The sequence below is a fragment of the Neoarius graeffei genome, chromosome 4 (genome assembly GCF_027579695.1).
Source record: "Neoarius graeffei isolate fNeoGra1 chromosome 4, fNeoGra1.pri, whole genome shotgun sequence".
NCBI lineage: Eukaryota > Metazoa > Chordata > Actinopteri > Siluriformes > Ariidae > Neoarius > Neoarius graeffei.
In genome coordinates, this window is record NC_083572.1 from 81,571,641 (window position 1) to 81,578,208 (window position 6,568).

The following is a 6,568-nucleotide window of genomic DNA, read 5'->3' on the forward strand; positions in this document are numbered from 1 at the left end:
ATATTCAGACATATGGATAGCTATAGCGTTAACTACTTTTACCATTGACAAATTGGCACAATTCTTGATGGGGATTTTCTGCACTGATGATCTGAAATGATAGATTGGGCTCAGTTAAGCATTCAACTGATGTGTACCGTACAGTCATTGGCTGGATAAGAGAAGAGACCTTCAAGGTTTATAATAACTATTTTGAAGATCTAGACAGATGTAAGGAACAAAAAGTATGTGCGTTGTTTGTTTTTCTTGGAAACGTTACTCAATAAGAGTAAAAGTTTTCAAGTTCAGTATTGCTCAGGACTAGTGTCAAGTAACAATTAAGTCTTTAGCAGCCGATTGGATGATCTCCTGTGATCATGGACGTATGCCAATCATTAATGAATCGAAATGCGACTTACGCTTCAGCACAGCCTTTTGATTTGGATTCTGTTCAGGAATTCTGTACAATTGATGTTAGTAGATGCCAGGGGCGTAGCTAGGATTTTTCAAAGGGGAGTCACACACTGACTGGCAGCCTGAGTACATTATGTAACAAAAAATAATTACCATTGCTAGTTTTAGGTAGCTTAGAAACCGGCTCTTCCATTATTGCTGTTTCTTCCACGTTTTCTTGATGTGTTCTAGAAATGGCACTAAAACTTAGTTTTGAAGCCACAAAATGCAACCTTGATGGAAAAATATATATAGTATATTGCTTACCTCTCTTCATGTCGAAAGAAGGAAGAAAGTTTTGCTTGTTTTGACATGGCGAATTATTAACATGAGGAAATACTCGTAATTCGCAACTAAAAAGACTGAAGCTATACTGGCAGCTTGACCGTGCATTCTAGTGCAATCGTGTTACGCTTGCGCAGAACTGTGTCAGTCCTGCGTACCTTGGCTTGTGCACTGGAAGGCGCGCCTCGGGCTGTGCGCACACCTAATGAGCTCCAGCATGTGCGCCGTTGACAAAGAACACCTGTCTTTAATCAATGAACTGTGTTTGGGCTATTTAAGGACTGCGCCCATGCAAGGATGATGCGAAGTATTACGCCGCGTCTAGTGTGCCTTACTGAGCCTTGTTTCCTGTCCCTGTTCTTGTTGACCTCCTGGTTTTTCAACTCCTGTTTCTCGTCCCTTGATCTTGTATAGTTTTGCCTCTGATATTCTGTCCGCACCTCGATTGACCTCCTGCCTGTTTCTTCTATTACGACTTTGCCTTCTGTTTCGGACTGTTTGCCTGTTGTGTGCATTTCACGCACTTTATGCTCATGTCGCACTGTGTATTATTTAACATACCTGCACTTACATCCGCCTCTCCCGCACACACTCTGACAAACTGGGTTTTCGCACCCAAACCACAGGAAGTCAAGGTTATAGAAACCCTAATGAGGCTGAGGTGACAATTTAGTTTAAAAAAATGTTAGAAAAATTACAGTGGGCACTTTTCTAATATTCTTATGCGGCTATTGAAAAAATGTATGGTCCGACAAAGAGGGGGGTCACGGGCACCCCAGGACCCCCCCTCCCCCCAGCTATGCCCCTGGATGCTGATGTTAGTCGAGCTCCCTATCTGTCTGGGTGTGGGCAATATGTAGTTCATGTTTATTGGGTGGGTGATATGAGGGTTGGATTAAAAATAACTCTGCTGCTTTAGCATGTGTGGCAAAGACGAGGCAAAGTAGGCATTTGCAGAGGGCTGCTGGTTGGTTACTTGTGGAGGGGATTTTTTTCCCACGTCACTTTCCCTCTGAATAGGCTATTAAAAAGACACAGCCAGTCTGCAGCCTGATCTCACTAGGTTGGCATACTATGCTGACATCATCAAGGTCTCAGAGGTGCATTGTGGATGGTGAAGCCAAGGAAAGAAGAGGGCGCTAGAGGGACCTCTCAGTTTCCAAAAAGTACAAAAGTCCTGCATGACAGCTCATGTTCCCTGGATACTCAGCATCTATTTATTATCTGTCCACCTCTGCGACCCTGTTCTTTAATTTAGCACTCTGATTCATCTCCTGTTCATTCACCTAAAAATGCAAAAACGCCTCTACTTTACAGTCCCTTGGCCACTGGCCACTCCAGCAAGACCGGGTTAATGTCTGCATTTATATATGTTTTAGTTAGTCCTAATCTCAGCAGTTACTCCATTTTTGGACTCTATGCACCACTGAAAGACAAAGAAGAGTACGCGTAAATTAAGAAATCCTACATTGCCTGTGTAGTGTCCCAGATGAGATATGAGCACCAGCATGAACTTGTGCATTAGAAATTGCCAGGTCTCTTTCCTACAAGTTCTGAGTGTATATCCTAAATGTATGTCAGCAGCAACATTAAAGAGCTAGAGCTAAACATTTCACCTTAGGCTTTAGTCTTATTGACAGCTCAGGAAGTCACCTTAAACAAAGAGTGACATGTTTTTCATCTGATCAATCCAGAACGATTCGTTAGCAGTCAGAGTGATGCAATTGCAAATGCCTGGCTGACAGCTCTACTGATTGTAAAATGAAATTTCAGGCAGCAAAGGGAAGTTGGAATGAACATTTCAACACAGTGCTTAGACAGCCATCACTGGGGACATGGATCAGGAATGGAGAGGGTGGGGGACAATTTAGTGAGGGGGCTTGTTGCTTAATATCAATATCCTAGCAACTGAGGGAGTCCGATACCTCATGCAGTTGTTGTCAGGGATTGGTCAGCACTTTGGCACTGGCTCCACCCCCTCGGCTCAGGCTCTGTAGAAAGAATAACCCAAAATCAAAACTTCCTCCACACTTGACTCACTCCTGTGCACTTGACCTTAACTGCACTTTACCCTGTCTGATATTACTTGTGCTTAAATATTTTTTTGTTTTTTTATTCATTACTATTATTTATCATACATCTGACCTCTTTTTTTTTGCCTTGATCGATGTGCTTGTGCCACTTACCAATAGCTTTAAAAGGCTCAGAGAAGACTACAGTGTGGCAGTATGACATCTCCCTATGCAGCCGTACAGTTCTGCCCAGAACACGCCTTCCAACGGTAAGACATGACCAAGTGCTAAATCTGAGTCACCAACATTATTATAGAAATGTTGTCACGTGACCCAGAGTCTGACTGTATGTTTAGTTGTACTGGTTTCATGTAGTAAAACAAGTAGGTCATGTTGGTAATCATTGTACAGAGTTGTTCAGAGGACTGAGTGAAATTTCCCTAACTTTTACATGAGTAGTATATTTAGCCATGCTACAAACACAACTGCACTGGAATGTCACACCATTGGTACTAACTGCCAGTTTTGTTCAATTTCTGTAAATGTTTGCATTTATACTTGTCTAGCTTGAGACTGTGTAACAGTGTCTGGAGATGCAAACAGTTGGATCTCATAGTCCAGCTGCTGCCAAGCTCAGATATTTATAGACACGTGTTCTTATGGTAACAATGCAAGTGTATGGGAGTGTCCAGGGTTCAGGGCTGTCAGACAAGACACTTGAAACCTTGAACCTCCTCACTATTCACACACCACTTTACACTTTACTGCAGAGTTAAACTGGGCTGAACTCCCTGCCAGTACTGCTGTATCACTGCTGTGCTCATCTTGAATCCATGTTAACCCTTGTGTTCGTCACACAGCTGAGACACAAAATCATATTTGAAGTAACCAGCGTTGAATAAGTCTGTGTTTTTAGGGAACAGTAAAGACACACAAAAGCACTTTTCTTGCCTAGGGATGCATAATCAGTTATAATTACAAATAAGACATGGAGATAATGTAACACTGGCACATTGAATTTGCCTATCTATCTATCTATCTATCTATCTATCTATCTATCTATCTATCTATCTATCTATCTATCTATCTATCTATCTATCCATCCATCCATCCATCCATCCATCCATCCAGAAACGCAGTTGATATTTAGCTATTTGTGGTTCATACCATGTCTTGTGTAATATAAATATTTGGGGCAAGGGGGTGTTTATGTTAAAAAGCAAATGACTATGGACCAATTTTAAGTAAAAATGAAAAACGGGTCATTTTAAGACCTGAACAGAAGCAATGGGTTAATTACTGAGTTTGAATCAGGGTGTTGGTTGGTTGGGTGTTTGTTTGTTTGTTTGTTTGTTTGTTTGTTTGTTTGTTTGTTTGTTTGTTTTTTGTTTTTTGTTTTTTGAGGTATGGACTGAACGAGCGCTGTGAATTCTGGTCTGTATAAATAAGGTATTGTTTTTAAGTTTATTGATCTTAAGTCATCTTTTGCAATGCCATGAAGGAAAATGGGACATTGATTAAACATCATATCCTCTTGTTCTACACATCATTCAGAACCCTGACTATGAGTGAAGATGCACCATGTTTGTGAATGAAAGTCTAGCAAGACTCTAATCATGCTAGTACACTATTCTGATCACCACATCACTGACACAGGTGTATTTATTTCTGCTTTGTGCTGGTACTCATGAGTGTACCTCACCTCAATTACAGGTACATAAACCCATCCCTGTTGTTTTATAGTCCAGTCTGTGAGCCATCAGTCCACCGAACCTTCTCCATAGGAAATAAAACCAGTTGCGGACATGTACAAGAGCTGATATTAGGCATAACAAATTTCTTCAACTTCTCATGTTTTTCCTAATATCTTAGCCACCTTGAGAATAGGTCAATTTCTTTCATATTTCTCATTAGGACATCATTATAAATACAATAAAATTGATAAATTTTGGGGCGGCACGGTGGTGTAGTGGTTAGCGCTGTCGCCTCACAGCAAGAAGGTCCTGGGTTTGAGCCCCGGGGCCGGCAAGGGCCTTTCTGTGTGGAGTTTGCATGTTCTCCCCGTGTCCGTGTGGGTTTCCTCCGGGTGCTCCGGTTTCCCCCACAGTCCAAAGACATGCAGGTTAGGTTAACTGGTGACTCTAAATTGACCGTAGGTGTGAATGTGAGTGTGAATGGTTGTCTGTGTCTATGTGTCAGCCCTGTGATGACCTGGCGACTTGTCCAGGGTGTACCCCGCCTTTCGCCCGTAGTCAGCTGGGATAGGCTCCAGCTTGCCTGCGACCCTGTAGAAGGATAAAGCGGCTAGAGATAATGAGATGAGATTTCTAGACTTTAAACCCAGTTCAAGTTTAAAATTTAAAATCCGTATTCCACTGGCAAATAATTTTGCTTATTTTCTAGACATAAATGCTATAAGCAAAACTGCGAAAGACCATTTCAAACCTGAAATTAGTTTAAAAAAAAGAAATGGCTTGAAGTTTTTTCTAGTATAAGAAGTATTCCATTTATATATCAAAAATGTTATTTCTAATTTATTTTAACTGAACACTGCCTAAAGTAAACATCAAATGTATAAAAGTAAATGGACCAACCCAAAATCTAGAATAGAGAATCAAGAATATAAGATACTGGTTTGGAAACTCTTTATATATATATATATATATATATATGAGAATCATCCTTTTCTATTTGTTGTATGCTAATGCTGTGTTAAGAAATTATTATTCAGAATATAACAGGCATGTGTCATGTGCTCTTACCTCACGTGAAAAATATGACTTTTGTCTCATGGAAGAGTGACTTTCCCTGTTTGACTGCTTTGCCATAGTCAGTACTGCTTTGGAGAAAAACTTGGATAAACACCATAAATCATGAAGAAAGCACTCCTGTAGAGTGAGTGGAAGTTGCTTTTTGAAATCACTCAGGCTTTTTGACTAGAATGAAACACAATGAAAGCACGCGACACAGAGGAGGAGATACCTGGAGGGCCGCTCTTCTTTTGTTTGAGCCTTCATGTCTGTCCTGCAGCCGCTGATTTGAGGGATGAGGGAGGGAGGGGACTGCTCTCTTTGAACACCGTTTGGCTTTTGATTAATGAAGTCACAGGAGAAGACCCCCTACACTCTCACAGATCGCAGGACTCTGTTTGTTTTGATTGCATCTTCATTGCTGGATGTGCCCAACCTGCCAGGAGACAATGGGCAGCCCTGTTTAGCTCTGACCTTTAACCCTGTTCCGTCTGCAAGAGGCCTGGTCTGCGTTTAAGTGGATGCAGTGCACCTTCCCCCTTAGGCTGAATACACAAGTCCTTCAGTAATCAGACACCCGGCTACGCGCACACACAGCCCTACACACACACACACTCACACCAGATCCACTAAACATCAAACCCACCACACTTGGGAGCAGCACAGAAAATAACCGCAATGAAAAAATAGAGATGAGACCACTATTGTCTCCAAGGAGGGTTTCAGGCCTTTTTTTTTTTTTTTTGTAGCCCAATTCAAATACAGGTGAAGCGTGAAGTTTTACACAGCTCTGAGTGGATTTTCCCAAAGTATTTCTGAAACAAGCTTTGATCTTCCTGCTTAGAAAGACAGGAGCAGGTTGCCTAAGCCGAGGATGATATGCAGTTTGAGATGGTGATGGATTTGGCAGCGAAATCTACTGGTATACGTCACTGAATCAAAATAAGAAAAAGCAGACCCAATGTATTCGAAGATATCAATTGGTTTGATTGTTTTGTATGGTCATAGCAAGGCCATATGATCTGTCTGTGAGCTTTTGCAGCAAATAAAACTTTTGGTGTGTCTACATGACCTAGCTAATATAACTGA